At 40.9% G+C, this 8522-nt stretch overlaps 1 pseudogene; it reads left to right on the top strand.

The window, feature by feature from the left end:
- The first annotated feature begins 289 nt into the window (after nt 1–289).
- On the top strand, nt 290–1104 carry LOC143885908 (aspartic proteinase A1 pseudogene; annotated as a pseudogene).
- Nucleotides 1105–8522: the final 7418 nt, after the last annotated feature.

Raw genomic sequence — 8522 nt, 5'->3', positions numbered from 1 at the left:
CAGGTGACCCTCTTAATCTTCTGTTCTAATATAGGTTGAGGTGTTATGCAAATTCAATTGCCATTGTTGTCTTTATCTACTTTGTTGGATGTCAAGGTAGCTTTCTTTCATTTCAAAACCAGTTTTCATTGCTTTTTTTTATTGGCTCCTTGAAGTTATGACTGGGAATTGCAATGACCATTGATTTAGTTGCTTTTCTCCCCTCATTTTTTTAATGAAATGAGAAGGTAAGGCTGGTTCAATGCAACGATCAAAATAGAGTGGTGTTTTTCCTAGTTATATTACTCTTATGTTCCTGTGACCCAGAAAGGTTACTGGCAATTTGACATGGGAGATGTCCTAGTTGGTGGTCAAACAACTGGATTCTGTGCAGAAGGTTGTTCGGCAATTGCAGATTCTGGAGCTTCTTTGATTGCAGGTCCTACAACTGTTATTACTGAAATCGATCATGCCGTTGGAGCTGCTGGAATTGTTAGCCGAGAGTGCAAAACTGTAGTGTCACAATATGGTGAACTGATAATGGAAATGTTGTTGAGTGAGGCAAATCCGAGAAAAATCTGCTCTCAGATTAGTTTGTGCGCTTTTGATGGAACCCAAAGTGTTAGTATTGGAATCGAGAGCGTTGTGAATAAGGGCGGTAAGGCCAAATCCGTTGGTGTGGGCGATCCAATGTGCTCTGCTTGTGAGATGACGGTTGTATGGATTCAGAATCAGCTTAGGCAGAATAAGACACAGGATCTTATATTGAACTACATCAATGAGCTTTGCGACCGACTGCCTAATCCAATGGGAGAATCAGCTGTCGACTGCAGTGTTCTTTCTTCCCTGCCCGGTGTTTCTTTCACCATTGGGGGCAAAACATTTGACCTCACCCCAGAGCAGTACATCCTTAAAGTGGGCGAGGGACCTGCAGCTCAGTGTATTAGTGGATTTACTGCTTTGGATGTACCACCTCCCCGTGGTCCTATCTGGATCTTGGGTGATGTCTTCATGGGAGTCTATCACACCGTGTTCGATTACGACAACCTCTTGGGCCAACCCTTGGCCTTCATGTACAGGTGTGTACGTGTACATCCTTGTACCCGTTTGGGTTTATATGTTTGAAAATTTGTGTATCCTCCATCAATCTATTCTCTTGTCTAAATTGTCTTGAAATACCTGAAATCTGTCCCAATGTGAACCCTTGGTTCAGCCACTGTTAGCACAAATCTGTCCCGTAGTTTAGCTCCGGTTTTATGCATTCTTAAGCCCATTTCTTTAGGGGGACTTGTTTAGTCTTAGTAGCAGTCCCCTCTTTTATTTAGTGGGTCAGTCTAGCCTTTTATATACCATTAGACATAGTAGCCCCCTTCATTGCCTTGGGGGCGATGAAGGCGCTAGCCCAAGCCCATCCTTAGGGGACTTGCTCAATCCAAGTAGCATACCCCTCCCTTGTATATAGGAGACTTGCCCAGTCTCATCAGAGCCCTTGCTTACGTCATTTGTGTCTCAGAGACAAGCCTTGTCTCATATAGAGAGTTTCCCTTTTAGGAGGCTTACCTAGCCTCATGTTAGAGCCTTCCCTGCTTGAGATCTTAGATTGTTTTCTCTGTTCTTGGGGCACTATCTTTCTTGTTGTGGTTTGTCTCTTTGAGACGCCAGTTGCTTATTTGGGGTTTCCCCCTTTAGATTTAGGGCTTTGCCCTAGTTTGTGGTATTACTTGCGTGTTCCCTTTAAGATTGAAAACATTTAAAGGTTCAGAGCATTGGAAAAGCTTTAAAATTCAAAAACATTAGAAATTTGAAATTCAAAAACATTTGAAAACTTTAAAAAATATCAAAAAACATTTGAAAAACATTAAAACCGTGAAATCATTTGAAGTGTTAGGTTTTAGTTAGGAGAGTTCGTTTCGAACTACGTTGGCTTGATCCTCTTTCACGAGGTACGTAGTGCAGCTTGGGATCTTTATCCCAAGTCCAGCCAAACTTTGTAAATAAATATTTTAACCCTTTTAAAAAATATATAAAAATCTTCCAAAACATTATTTTTCGAAAAGATCTTCCTCTGGAGTTAGGACTTTGTCCTAGATAGAGAGTTTTAATGTTATGAGTTTGTCTTTGATGTGTTGTGTGGTTTGTTTGTGTTTGTGTTAGAGTTAGGGGTTTGTTACGCCTCCGTCCGGTCAGTTGGCGATTCACATCGCCGACTGATGACTAGGTCTAGGATGCGCTAGTGATCCCATTATTTCCTTAGGACGCACAGCCTAGTTACACATAGGTTGTAGGAACCACCTGCATTAGCTTAAGGCTAACCTGCATTTAGTTAGGGCATATAGGGTGTCCTAAAATCTACAATTCACTGGAATTTAAATAATTGTTCAAGAAGCTTTAATAATTAGTCCGGTCTTTTAGATCGAGTCTAAGATAGAGGTCTAGGTCTCTTAGGCATCCTAGCTTAGAATAGGCGTGAAGAACTACATTGCCTTGATTCTCGTGGAGGCGGGGATACGTAGGCTTCTTTGGATGAATACCAGACCATCCGAGGACTCGGGCTAAATTGTTTAGAGTCTTAGGATTTGTTGTGTTGTTATATTGTATATTTTGTTGTGTTTTCTTACTTTCTTGTGTAGACCTTATACCTTTAGCCGTAGCATGCATGCGTTTGTCCACCAGAACTTAGACACCAGTTAGGCATGTCACTCATAACGTAGTTATCTTTAGGTGGCACATCTTTTATTTTATTTTGTGTGTGCTTATTATTTGTATTCTCAAGAAATGCATGCTTAGGTAGACGACTCCTGATGATTGTTCCCATTTCACATGATTTTCGCCTAAAAACTCTTCAAGGTTAATAATAAATGGCATAAGAGACCAAGTGTTCGCACTCGGGCGAATTGGGGGCGCTCTTCGGACCTTCTCCATTCGTCATCAGGCACGGACCTTTTGTATCTCTGGTTATCCATTGCAAACAGAGCATTTGTTTTGGTTCCATGGCGCATCCATGGATGGCGACTCTGAGTTTATTTTAGGTATGTCTCGGTTTCGAGCCCTGGCTCCGGATCAGGATGTATCTCTTTCTTTTTATATCGCCACTCATGCTATGCTGTGAGGGTGGCACCAGTTTCGAGAGTTCTTTGGTAGAGCTCTCCTTCACGTTGTGGATGATCCAGAGGATGTCAGGGACTCGTTCCCTCACCGTCCTCATCGGATCGGGGTCCACAGGCTGGCGACTCTGCTGGGGAGTTCTTGAAACATTGCCTAACTCTATAAAAATGCCATTTTTACTAACTTTGGAGAAATTTGAGCTAAAATCATTTTAAATGGGAATTCTATCGTTAGAATCCAGGGGCACTAGATAGGTGCGTAATTAAAACTAGTGATTCACACACTGCACATCATATATTATCATATTGTTTATTCTTTACTTATTTAATTATTTTTCATTATTATTGGCTCCATGGGATAGATACAATGCGCGCCCGACTGGGATATCATTACGTTGATGACGCTGTTGAATCTATTTCCAAGCTATGCGTCGGTGCTGTACCCGTAAACATTAGGCGTACTTGTGTTTACAGCAGCCGATGAGCAATGAAGCATACTATGTATAACATTGGGCGTACTTTTGTTATACATATTAAGTATTGTTCATACGCATAGTACCCGATAGATTGAGTCCGGAGCCCTACTTTGTTTTATATATTATGTATATACTTACTAACCTAGTGAAACCCAACTAGGAAGTACCCGTGTTTATATAAGTATATTGCATTCATGTAGGGGTCGAACATGTGTTGCTCACACATGTGGAGCCCAGAGTTAGAGCCTTGTCCCCTTTGTAGACTAGGGTAGCTCATTTTATATGGCTACAACGCGGCCCTAGCACACTCATCAGTCTGTCTTGAGTCGAGACTTCCTTGACTCCGCTAGATTAGAATTAGGGCTGGTGCCCCTGGTTAGGATTTGTGTGTATGTGTATATATATACTGATTATGTGTATTAGGGTTCTCTTAGTTAGAGTTCCTTATTCATTTCAATTGGTTATATCCATTCTCTGTTTAGGTCTAGATCTAGTCAGTGGCTTTTGCTTGCCATTTCCTTGGCCGAGTTTTGTCCTTTGATCTGTTGATTATAGGATTTGACCCGTTGTCGTATATGTTCTCACCTTTGGTCGGTCCTTCATTTGATCACCTTTCTCTGGTAATCATATTCCGAGCTTATCTTACCACCGTTATTCATATACCTTTGGTTGAGTGGTGGGAATCCTTTCTAGTGTCGTCATGCTGCCGAATTTTTTGCAGAATATTTTGAGCATGACCGCTATCCTTTAGAGTTAGTTAAACCATGAGTTTACCTTACCTTGGCTTTCTTGTCTAGTCGTTATGCTGCCGAATTTTTCGCAGAATATTTTGAGCATGACGGCTATCCTTTAGAGTTAGTTAAACCATGAGTTTACCTTACTTCGACCTTCTTGTGTAGCTGTTATGCTGCCGGATTTTACCTGGAGCATTTTGAACATGACTGCTATTATTCAAAGTCAGGGATAAACCATGAGTTTGTTGTATCGTGACCCTTTTGTTTATTCCTATTCATCCATTTGTGGATTATCATCAGATTCTTGACTTTGGTCATTATCTATTTTTTTATATCTTTTGTACATATAATTGATTTATATTTTCCGTCATGGATTTACCCTTCTTATACCATGATCATTGATGGATTAGCTAAATCTTGCCTATCTGTCGCGAGTGCATGACTATTGTTGAGGTCCAAACTCATTTAGATTAGGGGTGTTTATCATTCTTAACTTTTTCATACCTCAAAAGAAAGCAGCCATATCTCAAAAAGACTTAAAGGGATAAATTGAAGATTCCTTGAGATCCTGTTGGTGTAGGTCATATTATCAATGCCTACCATTCTTTGACCATCATAGATTGACCTCCCTGTTTTGTAATTGAAACATGTTCAGGACTGTTTTTGTCTCTATTTGTACAAGATATTTTATCTCCGTTATCATCCATTTAACCTAGTGTTTTAACCTCCATTTCAGGATTCTAAAGAGTGCAAATCACTGTTCCTAAAAAGACAATCCTAGCCAAACCTGCTTGGTCTAGACTATCTTCGGTATCTAGACTCATTTGATTCTCCCACTTCATCAAGAATACCTTTACTTTCTTTGTCTTAACTGTCTGAATTACTAGAGGTTCATCCAATGGCCGACCCAGTTGATCCTATGATAGCCATTCAAGAGATGCTGAAAAATCTTACTCGCGACATGGCGAGCATGAAGGAGGAGATTACCCATATGAAAATTCAGAATAATGAAAAGGCCTCCAATTCTAGAGGGCCAATCCCCCGATCTCCTCGAGTTGCGTCTCCAGATTCAAATAGACCAATTGTTTCACCATTCGAAATCAATTTAGAGGATGTGCAGTATGCTGAGGAATATTGTGTACCTATGGTCAGTAAAGAAAAAGAGATGTATGACAAGTTAGAGAAGGAGATGTACGACAAGTTCAGAAGGTTGGCTCAAGATGTAGAGAATATGAAATTTCAGGGGCCAAAGAAGTTCGACATTTCTGAGTTTATGATACCTCCTGAGGCTATTATGCCACCCAAATTCAAAACCCCTGACTATGATAAATATGATGGGACTGGGTGTCCTCGGGGTCATGTAGGATGGTTCATAAAGCTTTCCCAACAACATGGACTCAACCCCGAGCAGATGGCACAACTATTCCCTGTGTCCCTTGTGGGAATCGTAAAACAGTGGTTCTTGCGTCTGAAACCAGAAGAAGTCAGAACTATGGAGGCCATAGCAAACAAACTTGTCGAACAATTTTCGATGGAGGACGGAATAGAGGTTACGAAGATGGATTTGAAGCAGTTGAAACAAGGTCCGCAGGAGACCTTTACCTCTTTCATCCGGCGATGGAAAAGAAAGTTAGCGCAATTGAGTCAAGCACTCTCAGAGGCAGATCAAATCAAACTGGTAGTAAAGAGCCTATCCTCTGAATATTTTCATTTCATGGCACCTCAGCACTACCCAAGTTTTGACCATCTGATAAAGACGGGAACTCAAATTGAAGATGCTTTGGTAAAAGGCCTGAGGTCCAAGACTTTATCTGATATCAAAGAAGGGAAAAGACCTATGGTCGAGCCAAAGGAGGTACATAATGTCAGTTCTGTTAGGACTCCAGTCAAAACAGTATTGGAAGGGGAAGAATCAGCAGAAAAGAAAACCAGAAAATTTACTCTGCTTCCTTGCTCGTTATCCTACCTTCTCAGGAGATTGATCAAGGACAACAAGATTGAATTGCCTGAACAAAGAGTCCTACCTAATCCTCTGCCTAAGAATTGGAGAAAGGATTTATTTTGTGCATATCATCGTGGTTCGGGTCATACGACTGATAAATGTTATACTCTGAAGCATAAAGTGCAAGATATGATCGATGAAGACGAGCTCACTATTGAAGAGCCTTTCGATGCTCATGCTGTCCCGCCGCTAGCTTCGATAAATGTCATTTCTACTGAAGGACCAATCTTGGATCCTGCATCTCTCATTCACCCTATTTCTAAGACCCAACTTGTCCCATCAAGCACCCGATCTGTAGAAGAATCTGTTGAGAAGACTACACTTGTCAGAATGGAAAGCTGGATGGTCAAGCTCTTTGGTCAGATGGCTATGCTAACTGAGGAAGTAAGAGAGATGAAAATTCAGATGCAACACTTGTCCATTAAATGTGACTCTGTTCCAAAGCAACTTGTTGATATGGGTACTATGACAGAAGAGGCCTCTGTTCAGAGTTTAATCCTTGATAGATATGTTGATTTGCATAATGGAAAAAAGCCTTGCATTGCTCCAAGGGAAGTTAAAAGTGTTGGACCTTCTTGCCAACATCTTAAGAAGCCTCTCATTGCTCCGAGAGAGGTTAAGAATGTTGGACCTTCTCACCAACCTTTAAAGAAGCCAGTGGTAGAGGAAGAAAAGATGGGTCAGAAATGGGAAAGAGAATTTACCCAAATGCCATGTTCTCTTATAGTCATCATGAAGAAATGGGTCAGTGAAGGTTGTTTGAGACTTCCAGATATTAAACCTGTGCTTGAACCATTCCCCAACAATTGGAGGATGGATCAATACTCTGAGTATCATAGAGGCCCGGGTCACCTGACGGAGAATTGTTTAGCTTTGAAGCATGCAATCCAGAACCGGATAGAGAAAGACTCTTCTGCTCTCGCTGAAATCTATACTTCTGCGAACCAGGCACTTGAAAGAACCATTCAACCTCGCAGAGATCCCGTCACTTATGTCACTCCAGAGCCAGAGAATAAGTTGAAGGGAAAAGAAAAAATGTCAGAGTTTGAATATCTTGAGAATGTTCAGGCAGAGAAGGTGATGTCACCAGCCAGTTTTCAGAGATAATTTGGGCCAAGTCAACAGGACTTCAGAGGACCACCCTTTCCAAGGTTTCTGAACCAGGGTCGAACTCCTTAGCCAGCATTAACATGGAGGAAGGCGTGCTACTTGTGAACTTCAGTGCCAAGTCCTCGCCTCTGTTCAACTGTTATGCTTCAAGAGTCATATGTCAAGTATCTTGTTTCTAGATTTGTTTTTTGTGAAGTTTATACCAACTCCTAGGTTGAAAGTTGGTGAGTCTAGTAGTGTCAATGACACCAAAAAAAAGAAAAGAAAAAGTGTCATGTCTGTCAGTCTTTCGTATTTAGAGTCAGTGTTTTATTTTCTGTCAAATCAAATGTAAAGCCCATAGAGGCGTGTCTGTGAGTCATCTATGTACTTCAAAGTTTTCAATTCAATATAGCATTTGGTTCTGTGTCTTCAATGTTTATGATTCACTCTTGGATTTAATGTTTAAAACAACTAAAGACCCCCTTCTCGGATGAGAATGCAGATGAAATTCACCTCGAGATCTGAAAGATGATCAAACGAGAGGAAGAGCGTCGAGCATAGCCACTTGAAGAAGAAATCGAAGCCATTGATAGTGGTATCGAAATTCGAAACTCGGGAAAGATGGAGTGGCAAAACTTTATCTCCCGAGGAGCGCAAAGAATTGATAAACCTGTTTAAAGGGGTTTAAGGTAGTCTTGCTTGATCCTATAAGGATAAACCAGGGGAATACCCTGTCGTTGAGCAAAGCAAGACTCCATTGGCTTTAAACATCTAGTTGAAAGTGAAGATTTTGAAGAGTGAAGCATCAGACATCCTATGGAGCTGATGAGATAATGAGGGAAGGCCTTCATCCAAGGAAGTCGTATTATAAATTTGAGCCTTAAAAAGAACAATTGGGCTGCATATTTTCAGTATGATTTCGAGGTGGAACATTTCAAGAGTAAAGGCATTCCACATGTTAAAAAAAAAGAGGAGACAAGGAGTTGTGGAACCTTAAGCATAAATTCAAGATCTTCGAGATGAGAGTGGAGCACAGTGGTTGAAGTTTTGCCTGACATGTCGTCAGGCTCCTCGAAAAAATTCTAAGTCTTTGAACCTTAAGCAAAAGAGCTTGTACATCAAATACATCAGGAGG

This window comes from Tasmannia lanceolata, unplaced genomic scaffold, assembly GCF_043159265.1.
Source record: "Tasmannia lanceolata isolate RefF3 unplaced genomic scaffold, GAP_Taslan_0.1 ptg000011l, whole genome shotgun sequence".
Lineage (NCBI taxonomy): Eukaryota > Viridiplantae > Streptophyta > Magnoliopsida > Canellales > Winteraceae > Tasmannia > Tasmannia lanceolata.
The sequence above is the reverse complement of the archived record's forward strand: the minus strand, read 5'-3'. Positions and strand labels throughout refer to the sequence as shown.